This window comes from Varroa destructor, unplaced genomic scaffold, assembly GCF_002443255.2.
Source record: "Varroa destructor unplaced genomic scaffold, Vdes_3.0 BEIS01000531.1, whole genome shotgun sequence".
Taxonomy (NCBI): domain Eukaryota; kingdom Metazoa; phylum Arthropoda; class Arachnida; order Mesostigmata; family Varroidae; genus Varroa; species Varroa destructor.
Window position 1 is genome coordinate 39,823 of NW_019211984.1, and position 18,732 is coordinate 58,554.

Below are 18,732 nucleotides of genomic sequence, written 5' to 3' on the forward strand. Positions count from 1 at the left end.
AACTATTGCTGCTGCTGCTGCTGCTGCTCTGTAGATTCCGGCCATTTCAGATCATCTCGCCCTTTAGGAAGCCAACGATAATTATACTGCATAATCAGCTTGACAAAAAGCTTCTAAACCAATAACGACGTTTGTTATTTTGAATATTGTGCTGAGCTTATTAGGCTAAAATAGAAACACACTACTGTTATACGCTCTGCATGCAGTACCAGACGTGCCGTTGTTATCTCTACACATGCATCGATTCCAAGAGACGGTGTAGTCTCCATAGCGATCATATGGAACAAGCATGCAGTCACGCTTCTGTAAATCTTAAGGTCGGCAAAAGTCATTATTAAAAAAATCACGAAATACCAGAAGCTATTGCCACAAAGGAAAACAAATTGGGTTAAAAGAAAATGTATTATTTAGCTGCAACAAGAACTGTTTGGCTGATTACTATGCCGCATCATAGGTTTGTTGGAGGAAATCCAGATAAGTCGAGCGAGACACACTCCAGCTACCTTACTTAGCGTGGCGAATCCTTGATGCTATCCAGAAATCGTAATTCTAAAAACCTATTTTCACAGAAAAGATATCCGGAGAGCGTGGGCATTTTTTCAAGGCGTTGATTCCCAAAAGTTGAACACATGCAACCTCCGCATCGTTTAAAGTCAGGGATCATTTGACCACTACCAGTAATAACATACGTCTTTTCATCCATTTCTTCGACAAAAGCGTCTAGCAGTTCAATACGGCACTTTTTCAACTCCTTATTTTCTTCTGTTTCACGGAATGTTTTTTCTGCGCGATACACCCACAGACTGTATTATGTGTTCGAAATATTTCCAATTTTCTGATCATAGTTTTCAAGCTGGTTTACGGAATTTAGACCAGATCTGAACCAGTTTTGGGACTCACTGCCGTTTACATATTCCCAGCTATCCAACACATCCAACTGTGGAGCTCGTCTGTAATTACACAGAAAAAAATATTAGGTTGCGCTATTCCGCTAGGTTTTTTAATTATTAATTATTAAAATTAATTATATCTAGAGGATGCTTTTTAGAAATATGGATTATGTTTATTGTCACATAGCTAGTCGACACATAGATAAAATACAAAATACATATGATATTTATAAAATAAGTGATAACATTGCGAAAAGCATTTCATATACCTAAAACAAAATAGAGATATTTAACCTAACGAGCTATTTTTTATTTTGATTTCGTTGCTCGCAATGAGAACTGGAGAATCTATTTTACTATTTTATATTAAGAGAACTATATTAAGAAGCACAGCTTCTACGGTGCGGTATGTCTCGAAGACCAGGTAATTATATGCAGGTGTTCAGACAAGCAATGAAATATCAGCCAGCATATACATCTAGGCGGTTCCGGGCTGAGACGTTAAGACTCACACACAGGTCTATCATTGTTAGATTATTTGTATATTAAATATCAGTCGGTGGCACTGTCAAATTGAACGGTTTGACTGTAGTGTTCGCAAATAGCTTTTAACGATTCTCGATAGAGAGTGTTGCGGCACGACTTCCTCTACTCTTTCCTCAACATGTGTTATTAAATATCAGATATTTTTAAGATTAAGCCAAGATATGTAAAAGGGTTACGTTGTTTCAGACTTGCCTCATTCAGATAAAACGAATCAGGGGTTGCTCTTTTATACGTTATCACGTTGTTCCCCGTTTTATTTATTCGAAGGCCCTGATCCTCCAGAATTTTTGTACAGGGTCCCTAATACTTGTTGTAGATAGAATCTCCCCTTGCAGAGCATTACGATATCGTCGGCGTAAAGAAACATTTTCAAGAAATAGTGTTGTCACTTGATTTATGGAAATAACTGAGTGAGAACTGATGAGGAAGAGACAGGATTAAATTGTCCCCGAAACGATTGTTTGTTGAATTTCAATTTTTTCCTTTATTAGTCTTCAATTATTATGAATTATTTTTGGAAAAATATCCCTTAGCGCACCGACTAGTTGCTTCTAGAAATTCTTGTTTCTCTTCGAGCTTCAACTTCGCACGTCTAAGGCAATCTTCATTGATTGTTCTTCCCTTCGCAACGAGTGGGCCGAAGTACAACTGAAATTTGTTTTGTTCCTTCGCTTGAAGTGAAATGTGCTTCGTCCTGGAAGATTCGGTGCTCTACCATGATCAAGCGGGTGGGCCTTTGTTTGGAATCACGTATTTCTTGAACATAATAATCAGAAGCACATTCTTCACACCAGGGTTATCCATGTATGGGAGGGTCGTAGCGGCCACTTCTTGAAGCTTGGGAACTACTGACTTAGTGGTTCCTAGTTGGTGCTTCTCCGTAAAAAAAGGGGTGTGATTTCTTCCTTGACATGTCAGGAACATGTCATTTTAGTAATTTTGCCTTCACTAAGCGACCTTTACAATCCGACGTATGGCACATACTCCCTGCAATCGTTGCTTGCCAACATATCTATGACCGAAGATATTATTGAGCCTACGAAAATCGTCATTTTCGAGTCAGAGGCAGACCATAGACCAAATTTCCCCAGAATCTTTTGAAGCACCATTGTTCAGGCCTGTTTCAGCTTGTTAATTCTCAGATTATAGAAGTCGAGAAGACTTTCTAGAAGTAATATTGCACAATATCGATTAGGACTCGTTTTATATTTAGAACAAAGAGTTGGACCCACCCATTAGTCGGACGTTTACTAAAGTATCAATATTTGAATGTCAATTACGATTTCGGTATTAGGTAATAGGCCTCAACAGTGTGCATAACGTTTATGAACACATATCCGTAATACGCTTTTCGGAGATATTGAAAAAAAAAAAAAAAAAAAAACTATGTTGAAGCTATCCATGAAACATTAAGTTAATTTGGAATGCCTCACTTAACGAAATTCTCTCATTTTAGTTGTTGTGGAACTAGCGTAGGATGCCTTCATATCCGACGGCTCTTCTCAAGGATCGGTTCATAGACCAATTCCACCGTCAAGAAAGTGTGATATATTATTATTATTATATATAAGATATAAGATTATAACTATGAATATAAATGAAGAATTTGCTTTCGGCACCAACAGCTAGGTTTCTGTAATTTTTGCCGGGTGTTTTAAAAGCAACTGTCACTCTATTAAAGATTGAGAGCTCTGTGAAAGAAAACCGAGTTGTCCCTCCGCAAAGGCACTAAGGCATCCATTTCCACCAAAACCAATCCGTTTGCATGAGAAACTATTAGCTTTTAGTGACTGGAAAATTATGCATTGTTAATCGAAACAAAGAGCGGAGTTGTTGAGCTAAAGGACCATCGTTTAACGGTTTAGCAGCGGCGCTTCAGCCGGAGGGTGCTGGACAGGAACAGAAGCCACAGAAGATGGAAGGTCGACACAGGTTTGGCACCATGTGATGATGATGATGGTGGCGATAATCAGCAAATAGACCCAGCTAGATATAAGCGCTGGCACTCTGATCGAGCCGGTCATTGACGTTGAGCAACTTGTGCCTCTATGTGTCGTCTGCACCTGAGACATTATGCCTATAGCTGTATCTGTGAATACGTTCGCATACTCGAGAAGCCGAATGCACTTGAGCTTTGTGCCATTGGCAACGGAAATAGCGTTGTTAATTGAAATCACCGATCGAGCATTTTTCTTCTTATTGGTGTATGGCTTGCGGGCAATACTCTCCATGACGTTGGTTATTATATTTTCAGCTAGAACAATTAGTGAATTTCCAAAGATTGTAGTTTTGCTGACAACGGCATGTACTGAAAGGAACTTTCCCACGCTTAAGCCCACTTCAAGATATGCTCCTGTGAGATAAAGAGCTATAAATATCTGGTTTTCTATTTAACTTGTGTAAGAAGACAATCAATAAAGCAGACATTACGTTCTTAGACAATGGTCATAATGAATTTCCGTATGAAATGCTATAACAGATACTCTTACGGCAGTGGTAACCTATTTGCCTACAACAGGAAAAACACAGGGCTAATTTAGGCTTGAATCTAGCCACGGCCACACTTCATTTCGTGCTTCTTCTGAAGGTGTACATAAAGGTAGTATTGGGTATATATACCAGAGGTGGCCTCATTTCACTTTTTAGGTTATGTATATTTTTGATTTGTCTTAGTGCTCTTGATAATCTAAGAAGCTGTTTTGGCAAAATTTACGTAAACGTTTTTATTAAAAGTTGTACTTTCGGTGCAAAAAGGCGCCAGTCTATATGGAACGTGGACTTTAGTCTTTTTGTATAGAAACTGCAAACGAAATCGAAAAAAACATCTCGTTTTCCGTCATCTGAATCTTCGTGAATACTATTTACCGCTGCACAAGTGGGTACTGTATTCTAATGGAAGGGATTATCGTCTAACCTGGCGATTTCATAGTCTCGTAGTCGAAGGCGGGGAGAACCGGGAAAAAAAATAAAAGTTACAGAGTAAAAACAGAGAGCTGAGGATGAGCAAAAATCGCAGTTGTAACTAGAGTTTTAGCTTTATTAGACTCAAAAACAAGAATATATTAATAATACGATAGTATAGATAAAATAGATGGTCAAAAAACAACCATTCGGGTAGAAATGAAGATCATATCGGCTAAATCCAAAATGGAAGGTGTTTGACCGGTGCTCAATGGGTACATGCGGGCCTATTGAGCGCGTTCAGGGGGAACTGAAGGTATATAACTATAGGTAAAATGCTAAATAAGATAGGAGAACACCGTGTTTAGTGGAACACGAGTGTACAATTGTGTTTGAATGTAAATGCAAACATCGGATACACTATGTAAGATTGTAAATTTGAGGCGACATTCTCTCTCATGATATCTCTTATGAATATATAGATTTATTGGTCTGTGTGGGCTAGATGTACACGTGTTAATATTTAAGATCTTGTCTTTCACAACGAATAGCCTTTTGACACTAGATAATACCCGCCTTTATACTATTGGGACTGGTCAGGGTGACATATTTTGCAAATTCGTATAATTACAAATTGACTTACATTTAACAATACCTTGATAATGCAGATTTTTTAATTTTTATTTTAAATCTTTACACTTCACAATGTTCTAATTTTATTTCACATAATTATCCTTGAGTTCAAAATGAAAAATCAGGACACCTGATGGCACATACGAGATTCGGGCCTGACGCATTTTAGCAGGTAGCCAACATCGATATCGTATAAGAGAGTCGACCAGACTAATTGTAGAGTGAGCAATCGTCGCTCTTATTTTGTTTATTTCTGATGTCGATTTGTCAAGGTCTCTATCCCGGGAGCCGCTGTCGCTTCCGTCGCCTTTAGGCGCTTTCAAAATAAACACCGATTCGCTACGGCCGCCGTTTAGCGTCAGGCTTACCCTTATATTGTAGTGTGGGGTAGTATTTATCGTAACTGTCCTTTCTTAGTCAGTGGAATGTCACGACCCATCGACCGCGTGCTAACTTAATGTATACTAACAAGCATAACGTAATGGCCCACGCTTAGAATCCTAGGATCGATCGGCACTAGTGGTTGTTCTGCCGTGTCCGTTTACCGAGATGTTGCTAGACGTGTACCGTACGCCTTCAGAATTGTTTTCTTCGGGCAGAGTTGCCGGTGCCGTTTGCCAGTCGGTGTTATGATCATGCCGCTAGACTAGTAATTCGTTCTCCGACGTCAGTTCCGCGATTGCTTCCGCGTTAGAAGTGAGCAAAATGTCTACCTTTTGTCCACTGCTTCCCGGTTTGCTGTTATTCCCAGATTGGTGTTGATGCTATCCTTAAAGAGGTCTCCTACACTTCGGCTAGCCGAACCATCCTCTCTTCTGTTGTTGTTTTATTGTTGCTTTTGCAGGACATATCCGTTGGCTTATGATATCATCCATAAACCTCCAGTCTAGTCTGAATTGCGTCGATTATCTTAGCGTAATCGGTACACACACTGTATCTAGTTTTGAGGACGGCTTCGTACGCAAGCATCTCGCTAAACATCTATAATAAGGCCTCAGGACAGAAAAACTACTAATTTTAGGTCGGTATCAAGCAACCAGTGTTCCGATCCTATCGCCGTCTGAGAAAGAAAACTGCTTGGTATCCAAAATAATTTTTTGCCTGACGAACCGGTCTTCTATGGTATGATTAGGTGTTCTCTACTGCAGTGCGACCTTAATCGTCGAGCAACCTTGCCCTATGGTCTTCATACGGCTACGCTGGGTAATTTCATGTTACGGACTGTGAAGAAATACTTAACCTAATGCTTTTAAACAAAATGCTAATTATTGCTAACTACCACGAGCGGTGGCCCGCGTTGAAATGCACAACATCGGAGATTGTTACTATATAAGTCTTAAATGTCGAAGAGCATAGATCGTTTATATTATGATTCCACTTTGATACAAATGCCGTATCTCGTTGTGTACTAAAATCGAAGGCCACCATGCGGTTGAACCGAAATCACTCACCTCACCGACGTAACTACTGGTACTCATGATAATGATCCACAAAGTTAAGCTTTTCATAGTCACCTTACAAGTCTGCTTTACTATCAGAAATTATCACTGGCAAAGTGGCAAAAGTGTGCAACAACTACAATAGGATAACTATGTGTACCTTTGAAGTCAACGATTTCAATTAGCTATAACTATTGATCTTTATTCAAATAATACTGATTTAATATAACTGATCAACTAAACAGCTCCAGCTTGAATACTACAATTGCGGCAGTTTTACAGATTGTAAAGAAGTTACGTAAAAAACAGATGTCTCCCCAACCTTTTATCTTTCTTACTGCTGCTATATGGGAATAACCCCACAGTACGATCTTTTTGAGGTCGGTAAATACTAAACACCCAATTTACATGTGTTTAAATTCTAGTTATACAGGCTTTTAATGTTTTGAGCCAATTCTCTGTTAGTCTGTGTTATCATGGGCTGTGTATCAGTTTGGTTTATGAATTAGTTCCCTTGACCGCGACCAAAAGTGTTCTGGATGTATATTTAACCTGCTTGAATATTTTAAGACATTACTAATGTCATAGTGCAAGCACACAGTGGTTAATAACGATATTTAGCAATTAACGTATCAATGGGATAACTTCTCGTAATAGCTTAGTAGGTGACATACCTGGCTAGGTTCGAACCCGGACTTTGCCGTCTGGTACAACTCGAAATATAGAGGGGTTGCTAAATAACGTATCAAAACAAATAAAGGTGTATAATATCGGCGGCGCCGTCTTGCCGCTATGTTCCCTGAGAGGCAGCTTAGGCCGCAGCGGTATTTGATAAAGAGTGTATCCTAGCGAGCCATACCGACAGTGGCTATAGCAAGCAGAGGTCGTATCTACCTTTCGAAGTAATATCAAATATATCCCTGATGAACAGGTCCAGGGTTTAGTGGATGAGGGTCCCACAGTACCAGACAAAGCACAATTTGGTGATGTCTGGTCTGCACAATGCATTTGCTCTCAACCTCCAACCAAAGTTCGACTTTAATATATTATAATCTAAAGGTTTTAGCTAGAGCTGACAGCAGCCTTTAAATAGAAATTAAACGAATATTTTCCTCGAAGAAATCACGAAAAGGAGTTTTGTAAACTCTCGGGAACGATCTAACTTTCGTTTACTACGGTAGTATGTTTCTATTCAGTAGAAGAACCAAAGGCCGAAGTCTATCCTTATGCGAACTTTGCTTCGTGTGTCAGTTCGCTCTCGTATAGTGCCCTAAACTTATACTGCCCAGCGTTATACGCCAGAGGACCGCCCTATATGATCGTCGAATACCAAGCCTTTTGTTGTGAATAATAAACAAGGTGCATTGGTATGTGTTAAGTCGTTCTTTTACCGTGACAACTAAGAAAGGGTAGTTGATTCCCCCAAAGCCATCAAACTAGCGACACCCCGGAAAAGAGCGATAAAGGTTCATAAGTGACGATATTGCCCTGGATCGCTTGCGTTGCATTAGCTGGCGAGTCCACACTGAGTCATGGTTCATATTCAACAAAAATGGTCAAGCCATTTTGTCGTCGAGGGTTGAAAGGTTCGGTGGATTTCTGCTACAGGAAATCACACAGTATCATTTTGGATTACAGGGTTTTCGACCAGTATTTCCGCAGTTGGCTGAGCTGACGATACTACGTTTTTACTAGCCGGGCCATTCTTGCTTAACAAAGACCGTCCGCCGGCTCGTACCCCGTTCCTTCCAGTAGCAGGGCTTTTAAACTTGAGTGTACGATCGCAGTGGCAGCATTTGTCAGACGTCAAAACCGAAACATGAGCGGCGCCTGTTTTAAGCACCTGCAAACCGCCAATGGGTTTTTATTTTATTAGTATGGGGCCGCTATGCATGCCAGGGAAGGCGCTTTTGTTCGCGCTAATGAATAGACTTCTGCATCCGTTTTGCTCATATTTTTTTGACCCTAAAAGTTATAAGCCAGGTTATGCTAAGAGCCCTGTCCGCCCTTTAGGAACTATACAGGACTCCAAACGTAGTCGTAACGGATAACATAGACTGATTTCGGGGAGGACAATATCTAGCGCGTTTTAATATTCGCCATGTAAGGAGCGCCATAGTTTACCAACAGGTGAACACGGTGGTGGAAAGGAGTGAAATTTCACGCGTCTGCTGAAAGGGCCTGGTCCCTCTGCCTCCTGAATGATTTTAGCGGTCTCTTTCGCAGCAAACAGTACCGTTCAGCTAGGCCTTAGATAAGACGCCACTTGACTTAAAACTCGTGCTACACGAAAAGTTGCTAGAGTTGTAGCCTAAAAGTCTACCCATTTGATACCTAGGTAATATTCCATACTCAATTTTGTCAGAAGAAACCTATCCCTGAAGCCTTCTGCGCCGGTCACCTTCGCTCTAGAAATATGTCCTTGTATGTCTCGCGGACAAGCACTTTCATACATCATAGAAGCCGCGCATCAGGTTTGTGACAGGATGGTGTTGAAAAGCGAATTTCGCAGTGCATGTAGTGGGCCACGGCAATGGTGTGTCACCGCCGACCTAGAGGATATTCGGCTTTAAAGCTTCAGAGATAAAAGCTTTAAACGAAACAATTCTCGATAAAAGTAACTGATAAAGTCTAATGCAGGGCCCAGTTGTGCGGAATGCGGCTTTAAGATTACTTTTCAAAATGCCACAGGAAGATCTAGCTGCACCAAGTTGCAAATGAATAAGCAGTCGAACTGCTCCTTCAGTAGTTTAACATTTCAAATGCATGGTGGCAAGTATTGGCAAATTGAAATTCATCCAGTTTTGGCTACAGAAAAACTTCCATCGCGCCTCTACAGGGCAAACAATTACGCGCCATACGGTTACTTTAGATTCATAAGTGGTTGTTCGAACATGGTGTGCGTTCTCTCGTATGCTTATACGTGATAGTTCTTTTTTTCTCTTCATCCAATCAGGTAAAAATGCAAATCAACCGAGATGATTATCGATGCAAAGCTGGGCCGACGTTGCTGCTGCTCGTCAATCTATGTAACAAACGGGCATCGCTTTCTCCACAGCCCTCCACTGGTCCCGGCAATCTTGCATCGTCGCCCATCTCGTGTTTTGCCCCAGGCAATTTTTCTTATTAGAGTCCACATGTACTAAGGTCGGACGCTATCTTGCTTTCCGAACGGCACACGTCTATTTTCCTCGCCTGTCGAGGCTCCTTCGACGACGCGAGTCCTCTGCGGCTCAGTCACCCTTTTGTCAGCTCAAAGAACCACGTTACGAGCCAATGCCGTTACAGGAACTAACAATCGCAACGAAGGTGGCTTGGTCGTTCATTGAAGATTATCGGCTAATCAAGTCAGAACTAGGAGCTATGCTATCTAGGTAGGATAGTGCACAATATTTCTTCTATACCATCTGCTCATTGGGATTATTCTTTATATGTTTCAGAGGTATATGGCAATGTACTGGTGTTAAATGTATTCTCCATATATATATATATGCCGCATTTGTTAATATGTAAAGAATGTCCCCCATTATTTTTAGACACTAGTTCCAGCGCTCTAGCAACTTTTAAACAACCATATAATTATCATTTCCGTTCTTATGTGTAATTTCTATATCTCTAATTTCCACAAGTAAATCCATAGTGGGATATGCTTGCCTACCAGTTGCCCTTTTCAGGGCATAAAAAGCTTCGTGACTACACGGACGCAGATAGAGCGAATGAGCATAACGAAGCCAGCGTTAGATATTTCTTTATTAAATCTAAGAAGTAATTGAGGTACGGCGGTAAGGTTTACTAGCATTATCATCAAATAACCAGATCGTGTTTCGATTGTCGTGCCAACGGTCCATGAGTCTCTTGAAGGATTAGAGATAGCCGGCTGCATTCATTGTTCCATTCACGGCAAGTACTTCATAGTAACAGAGCCTCTGATGTCTACTGCGAGTACTCGTATCAATTTAAATTCGAAACTACTCTATACTGCGATTGAATTCGAGTTCTTTCTAGGGTATCGTCATTCTTTTGTGTGGTTTCTCTCTAGCTAGCGATAGAGGTTGAACCATATCTCGTCTATCGTGACCGTATGCCACGCACGACTTTTCGTTGGCTAAAGTTCCGAGAATTGCATGTGAACCACACGCGTTTCCGACTGGTACGGACATAATTCACAAAAAGCCCACTTGTTACTGAGTTTTTACGTTTTCGATATTTAGGTTATGATTTCGTAGCACGTCACATGTAAAAAGCCAGTTTTGGCCGACAGGGGCTTTAGACCCTAAATTCTATTTCCGTAAAAAGCAACGCGTTCTTACCATACGGTGCCGACGTCTGATCAGCTCCTCGCTGGTCTCCAGCGCTTCAATGTCCGTTTTTGAAATGTCTGCATTATCGACGCGTTGTTTTTGTTTGAGAGATGTCCTAGACTAATGTCTGCCAATTTTCAAAGAATTTCCGTAGCGCTACAGCCTTCAAAATATAAGCCTCTACACGACTAAAGAATTTACCGGCCAAATTTTGTGTGCCAGCGGCGCTAGTTCAAAAATTGTTCAACCTCAACTGTTAATAGGAAGTGTTAATATATATGTATATATTTATATATATATATTGGGGCACTACGAGCCATAATTTGCCCTATGATACCGTTAGGAATAACCGGTGCTACGAGAGAGCAGCACATAGTATGAGTATATTTGCTAAAGATACTCCTGTAGCCCAAACGTATACATAAATAATCAATTAAGTTTTAATGGAAGACAGATAGTTCCTCGAAAAAGTTAATTCTTAAACAAATCTGAAGGCTAAATACTGTTCCTAGAGAGAACTGTGATTATAGCTAGAAAATATGAAGCTCTATAATCATTTACTGCCAAGTTAGGCAGGGAAAAGGTTATGATATGTCTGTCACAGGTCCATATCAAGTTTTGCTGCGCAACGTAAAGCCAGGGTCTGAATAGCAAAGCGCCTATCTATGTGGAACGTAATACGGAGAAGCACTGACAGTAAGTATAATGTTCTCGAAGACCATTTTGACAGCACTGAAACTTATATAACTATCGTGGTTATCTCTGCTTCTAATATAAATAGTTATTCGTAATAAACTCTGAACTACGATCAAGCTTGTACGCAATGCGGTGCGTATCTCGGTAGTATTGTATTGTTCTAACGATACATTGCGCTAACAACTAGCGTCAACGACATTCGGTTGCCTGGGTTGCTGTCCGATCGGGCAATTTCTTGTCACGGTTGCATAAAAGGGGCCGTCGATGACTCCTTTGTGCTCGAGGCTAAGCTCCCCTGCGGGCTGCAACACTGTATATAAGGATAGACAAAAACATAAATTCCCCACAATTGGCGGATAAGCGACAGTTGTCAAACATCGCACGGCTATTGATGCCCTGTGCTTGTACGATGATACCCAGCGCGCCGTTGACGGTTCTAGAGTTGTAAACGTCGTGAACGACGACGGGTTAGAGGAATCGTTTGTCGTCAACAGCCTCCTGAAAGATCTGGTCCTAGGCAAGCCATTTTTTACGACGCGGTTTCAGTTTATGAAGAAAAACAATTACCCGCCTTGTAATCACTATTGCACAGCCATTATTGATGGATTCATTATACCACTAGCAACATGTGTTGCAGTAAAAACTACTTTATACTGCAGGTGGGCGAGGTTTTCAGCCGTTTTCCAAAGTGTATATGTAGTCTTATTAGCACGGATGTGTAAGGCCAGTAACAGGTATTGCTCATGAACTTAAAAAATTACCCATAAGACTCAGAGATTACACTGCTCTGGGTAGATATAGTGAGCCTGACAAGATTTACAGAGGTGACACCAAAGAACGGGATCTCTATTGTTCTCTTGAAGACAGTGTTTCTCTGACGCTAGGTGCAAGGTTGACAGCAAAGCATCGCCATCGTCTATTAAGGCTATTCATGGGCCAATACGATATGGCCATCTCTTCAGGATGTGAGAGAAACTCACTCATACCGATCTTGTTCAGTACACGATCCGGACTGGCTATTGATTCCTAACCGCGAGAAATTGCACCCGGGAAGAGGCCGGTTATAGATATCGAGGTTCAAAATATGCTGCGCAACGGCATCATCCAGTCTGTGATCATCTCCAATAGTGCTGATGAAGAAAACAGACGGTATGATATATTTCTGCGTGGACTACCACAGACGATGTGGGGAGACGTCCCGCATCGACAACGCTATCGATATCCATGCCAGTACTTGCTACTTCAGCACCAAACCTGAGCAGCAGACACTAATAGATAAGAAAGCACTCAGGCAACAAAAAGGAAACAGCACTCTGCATGCCGCGGGCTTAACCAGTTCAAGCGGATGCCATTTAGTCTCACCAACGCGCCCGCGACGTTTTAGAACTAATCGATAAAATTCTTAGGCGCTCGATGGCATCATAGTCCACTCAATTGGCTTTGACACCCACATGTCCCACGTGTAAAAAATACGGGGCAATCGACTCCGCCGGCTTGCGGCTAAAAACAAAAAAATGCTAAGGAGATGGCGTATCTAGGCCACAAGATCATAGCCATTAGATTTTTTAAATACAGAGAAAGGTCAGATGGCAGAAGTCCTGTTCTGGAAGTTAAAAGGTTCCTTGGACGTAACCTCCTACTACTGGCGGGGCGTAGGATCCTTTACGCCGATCGCAAATCCGCTGCATGCCGTGATTAAAGCTAAGAACTTCGTTTGGAACACCGACCTCTACAGAATCTATCGGCTTTTTTTTCGGCTTTTTTCGGCTCTGGAACTCGCTTTTGTCAGGATCTGGAAACTAAATTGCAAACGGACGTCAGCGGACCAAGGTAGGGACACTGACTTCTAAAGGCTCAGGCACAAAGTGGGCGCAAGCAAGTTATTGCTTATGCTAGCTGTCGTTCGAGGTTAAGTGCTACGAAATAAAGGCCGCGTGCTCGGTGGTGACATAGCCCATCGAGAAATTCCGACCGTACTTATGTAAGCAACACTTCAAGGTTCTTACCGACATCTCACTCAATTACCTGAAAGGGAAGGCCAACTTTTGCCCAAAATTATCCCACTGGGCTCTCGATCTTACAAAAGTACGACTTTAAGATTATATACAGGAAAGGTCCGCCAACTCAAAACATACTTCGGTACCGCAGCTGAATATCAAGATAGTAGTACGCAATAATTCCTACGTAACTACGGTCCAAATCTCTATATAAGGCGGAGTAAATCGCACTTGGAGTGACTTTTGCCCTGTATACAAAAGCTGTTTAGCAAGTAGCGCAACCTATAGAAAAACAACATAAGGCTAATGAAAAATAATACGAGACTTGCTTATTATATTTTTTGAGGAGCATTCCGTGAGGTCTAGAGGGTCTTAAAATTGAGGTATTCATGTACGAAGAAAATGTTTCTATAGCAGCAGCAAACATAAATGAACTTGTTTCGCACCCCATCTACAATCAAGAGAGTAAAATGCCGGTAAACACCAAAAACACCTAGGTAATCAAGTTTAAGATTTCAGAAACGATAAAAGGAAAATCGTATCGTATATAATATGGAGTCGAGGGACGTAAAACTATCGCCTAGCAACAAAGAATTTGTAGCTGACGCAACAATTTACATATTGGGGCTACATAATCATATCAAAAACAATAGTCGCAAAGGCTTATATATTAAGAAAATGCCCAAATTTAAATTCCTTACACAATGTCCAAATGAAGTAAAGAGTAGCTTATCAACTAATTGAAAATTTTTATCGTGAACTCTATTGTATTTCATATAAAAAAAAGTGATCTCAGCGATCCGAAGGTCATTATAATTGAGTTTATGAAGGACTAGGCTCTTTATAGTAAATATGTAGAAAGAATACTGTATGCTATTCTGTAAGGGTCAACAGCTAAAAATCAGTAGCATATAGGACAGCTAAGATTTAAATACTTTGGTTTACAAGGTTTTTCAATTAGTTAGGGAAAGAGCTCCAATCCATTAAGCGTACATAGTTTGAGCTTTTTCGAAGCTATTTAAGACGGGGCTTGAAGGTTAATGGCATCAATCGAGAAGGTATACAATTGGCCGATTGATGTCTTGGGGGCTGAAAAGAAACAGGAAAGGGGCCCCAGATGTATTTGAAATGGCTCGTAGGGCATCATTTAGGCCATCGTTCACAGGAGTCAGAGGTGCTTAATGCTGAGCTATGGCTAGCCGTAAACCACCATGCGGGTTAAAATAAGAAGTACGACCTATATAGAGACATATACCTAGTTCCTAGGTATATGCCGTTCTAGGAACCTAGGAAAAAGTCTAAGAGAGTTGAGGTAAGACAGCCTAGGGATCATCAAAAAAGAAGTCAATTAACTTAGGGTTGTCAAAAGAAACTGAAAATGAAGGCCTACTTAAAAGCATAATCGGTCAACCGCAACAAATGATTAGCTATGACGAAAGATATCCAGCCATGAAAATCAGGTCGGTAGTGCTTAAAAAGAAGCACTACTCTTTTGGCACTACAAATCAGAACTTTAGAAAGTAGTACACATTAAGCATAAGGGAATCCTGATAATTGGCCAGTGTGGAGATAATAGAGATTTCTCAGATTTTATCACGTATGGGTGTCTTCGACGGAAGCTTTGGAACGCAAGTACAAAATGGGACTCGGTGCATTATCTTGGCCGATGGTTTTGAGAAGCTTCACAGGAAAAATAGAATTCTCGAAATGGTAACTGAGGCAAATCTAACTTTTAGATAATTCATAAAGTATCTACGAAATCATCATAGAATTGAAAGCAGGACAATGGCCGTATGAGAATAATTCCATAATGTAGGCAGTCAAAAGGCTTTGGCAAAATCACAGGAGATTCTAACTGCTACATTGCTTAAGAACGTGCGTTTTAATATCATTAAACACTACCCAAAAGGAGTGTGGAGCTCCGGTGGAGTAGCTTTTGAAAACCCGAATTGACCAAAAGTGGGATTAAAGCTGAATCAGTATAGGTAAATCAAAGGTTCTTACTACAAAGAAAGTAGTAGATATGGGCGTTAGGAGAATTTTTTGGCTTTTACTCTTGTCAATAGAAAGTTATCGTGGCTATTCTGAAAGTGGAGTGAATGTGGAGTTGAGAAAAAAAAGAAAACTAAAGATAAAACCTATGGATATTTTCAGAAAATGTATATCAAGTCTACAACATTAAGAACACAGCTTCTTACAGACCTTATAGCTGCCACAAAATTAGATAACTAAGGCAGGATCTCCGACTGAAGGAAAAAGGCAAGGCAAAGAACGCAGCGGAAATTAAGGATGTGGATCAAGAGCATGTTTAAGATATACAACATACATGTTTTGGAGAGCTGCGAGAAATGGGAACGGAAATTGGTTACTCACTTCAGCCGTACCGGTATAGTTTACTGAGTCATCGCCGAAAATGTACGAGGGGTGAAGGAATCACCTGATGAAATCTACATAAGGGTGAGATGCACGAATTAAGATACAAATTTTCACTCTCACGATATAAAATATGAAATAGTTTACTGGATTTGATAAAAAGGTTAATACGTAATAAAGGTTCTTTAGCTTCAAACACCGAGCTGCGCTTTAGGCATCTACCACAATATCGTAGAGTATTTACCAGTGTCCAACTGCAGTGCCTACTAAATTTACACCTTCCCTTGAGCATGCTCATGGGGCAGTACTAATTTTTATATTTTCCTTGTATATCTTTATATTCTTTTCACTCAGCTTGACAGGCTGATAGTATCCGATAGATTATATTTACTTTTGTTGTTACTAGTCAAAGTCATAATATGTCAGTATCAGAGTGAGTGTGAAGATCATTTTAAGCACTGTTCTTCATATGGGTTATACGAGTCCTGTTGAATGTATAAGACTTATAATTTGAGGGACATACTAGAAATGCAAAATGATAGCCATCACGATCTGGAGCGGCTATATATATTGTCAGATGAGTGGCGTCGCGAGGAAAGTTGGCGCTTAACAATTAACACAACATGAAATCTATCGTCACCAGTATGTAAGCACGAATGCTTGCGCCCTCTAACAGTAGATAATGAAACATTACCCCACCCCCTGGTAATAACTGAGCTCTCTAAGTCGGTATCGAAGTAAACTTAGCTACGTAGCTATTCGCCCGCGTTGTTGAAGATCCGTGACGCGGTGTGAGTTTGGCTGTTAGAGGGGGGCGTTAAAGTCATTAACCAGCTTCTTCACTAGTATGTATATGGTTTCCGAATCAGCCGGCCAAAGGTAGGAAATGACGTTATCCTCCACTAGGCACGGCATGAGATGGCTTATTCTATGATAGAAGAAAACGGATACCTCCACTAAAGCAGTCTGGTCTGTTGCTTTTCATTGCAGGGCAGTGCATAGAATAGAGCTAAAAGAGCTAACTACCCGGGGACGTCTATGCTGTCCGAGGTTGCACTGCTTTTACAACTCCACTGCGTTAGCTTCTCTTCGAGGCCCGGCCTTTCGATACGATTTATGGTCGTCCAAAAACTAAACAATTCAGTCTTAAATATAATTTGCTTGTACAATCTCTAAACGTTCAAGTTTAAATTTAAATGGCTCGACGGTATTTGATATATGCTACGTATACTTCTCCCTTTATTGCTTATATATTAAAACCAGCGCTCCAAAAGTTTCCTGGCCGCTGTGCATTTGTGATCTGCAGTATCTGAGGTATGCATAACTTCGCTATCGATAGCCTATTTGAGGGATAGAAGCCCTCTTTAAGGGATAGAAGCAATCGAAATCACACGGACATCAACCTGAAGACTAGAGCAGTTGAAACCATCGCTCGATTCTGTTTTCCTCAATTCAGGTCTAGACTAACCATTGTGCTGTCGATTCCCACGCCATGCATCCATGAAGCTCTTTAGGAATGTGAAGTATCTGCTAACGTTGACCTATTTCGTTCTAAAAAAACTTCATAATAATAACAAGCATTGCAAGCGTGGGCATCACCTCATTTCGAATATACTCTGCACTCCCTTGCCTGATCATTCTACGGTGAGCAGCATAGACGTACGTTACATCAGTGACTATGAACATGCAGCCCTCGCTAATTCAAATCTTGATGTCGACAAACGGTTATTATGGTATTCTGTTTCCATAACATTTCATAAGTTGGTTAGAGAAAAACTGAGATAAACGAACGATGAGAAGTAACTACACTATGGAACATAAATCAACTTTTACCAGGTTTCGACGGGGGATTTAACAAGTCCAGTTATGCCATGGGACCTTTTTTGGATGACCACTGTAGTAGATCCGAGGTGGTTCAGCACACAAAAAGTAGAGGCTAAGAATCAGCCACAACTTAAAGATCCGTCTGTGATGTTGGTATGCTCGAGGCATATTTTTATGACAGTAAAAGATGCGCAAATTACCTCTTAGTTACACCACGTACCGTTCTTTTGTTGGAAGTCATAACATATACTCATCTTTTATACGTTCCTCAGCGGTACCATTTCCGTGCTACAATGGGGAGAGCACTAATGAACTGTTATTTGTTGTTTCCCTGAGGGTTTTTTCTACCAGTGTTTTCACTAGTCTGCAATGTGTTTTACCAACGTCTTCATTTTCGGATAGAGCTTTTTTTTTTTTTTAGAACTAAAGTGTATCTTTGCCTCCTAGTTGATCACGATCTGATCACGTTCAGTCGACGTCTAGCTGTAGTATTTAAAGGAATAAATTCAAAGGCATATATTTATTTAAATGTTTTTTTTTGTGTAATAACAGCTTATTCAGTTTTACAACTGGCAGGCGTAAGTACTCTAAGACGCCCGGCTATACGCTATAACGCTTGAGTTCGCTGTGACAAAAAGCTATATCTGCCCGTAAATGAGAAGCCATATTGTCTGTCTAACCACTTAATGAAAGAGGCCCACTAGGTGCATTTCGTAGTATTTCTAATCGTTTCCATAGTCCTTTCTAGAATAGGTAACAAAAATAGATGGACACTATCATGTAGGTGACCGCACCTTCGTCAGCGCGTGTGACATGGCCAACTACTAAACGAAAGGGACAAAGACGCTCGCGTAAACTGAACGCATAAGGGAAAAGAAGTTTCTTAGCCGATATAGTATAGGTACGTAAAGCTTCCGGTGTTGACCGTTTGAAACAATTTATAGTAATAAAATTTGCGAAATGCTAAAGTATCTAAAGGTATGAAAAATTTTAGTTACACGATCATCATACTAATTTTATGGATCACTCGATGAACCTTCGGTTTTCGTCTCGCGCCTATCCAGCGTTAGTTTAACTAGTTTGCTAGTCACTGCTATATCATCCGGCCTTGCTTAAAGGACAGCATGCATTA

General features: G+C 40.7%; 2 long non-coding RNA genes across 2 annotated transcripts in view; one reads left to right on the forward strand and one right to left on the reverse strand.

Annotated features, from left to right (window-relative positions):
* The window catches only part of LOC147754125 (uncharacterized), a 57,027-nt gene extending 39,217 nt beyond the window's left edge, over positions 1–17,810 (forward strand). Inside the window, exons 2-3 of the long non-coding RNA XR_015318166.1 lie at positions 15,558–15,860; positions 16,767–17,810. This is a non-coding gene — a long non-coding RNA (uncharacterized LOC147754125). The remainder of the gene's footprint in view (positions 1–15,557; positions 15,861–16,766) is intronic.
* Positions 389–17,747, reverse strand: LOC147754126 (uncharacterized). Its single transcript, XR_015318167.1, has 2 exons — positions 17,610–17,747; positions 389–950 (listed from the first exon to the last, which is right to left on the reverse strand). It is a non-coding gene; the product is annotated as an uncharacterized LOC147754126 (long non-coding RNA).
* Positions 17,811–18,732: the final 922 nt, after the last annotated feature.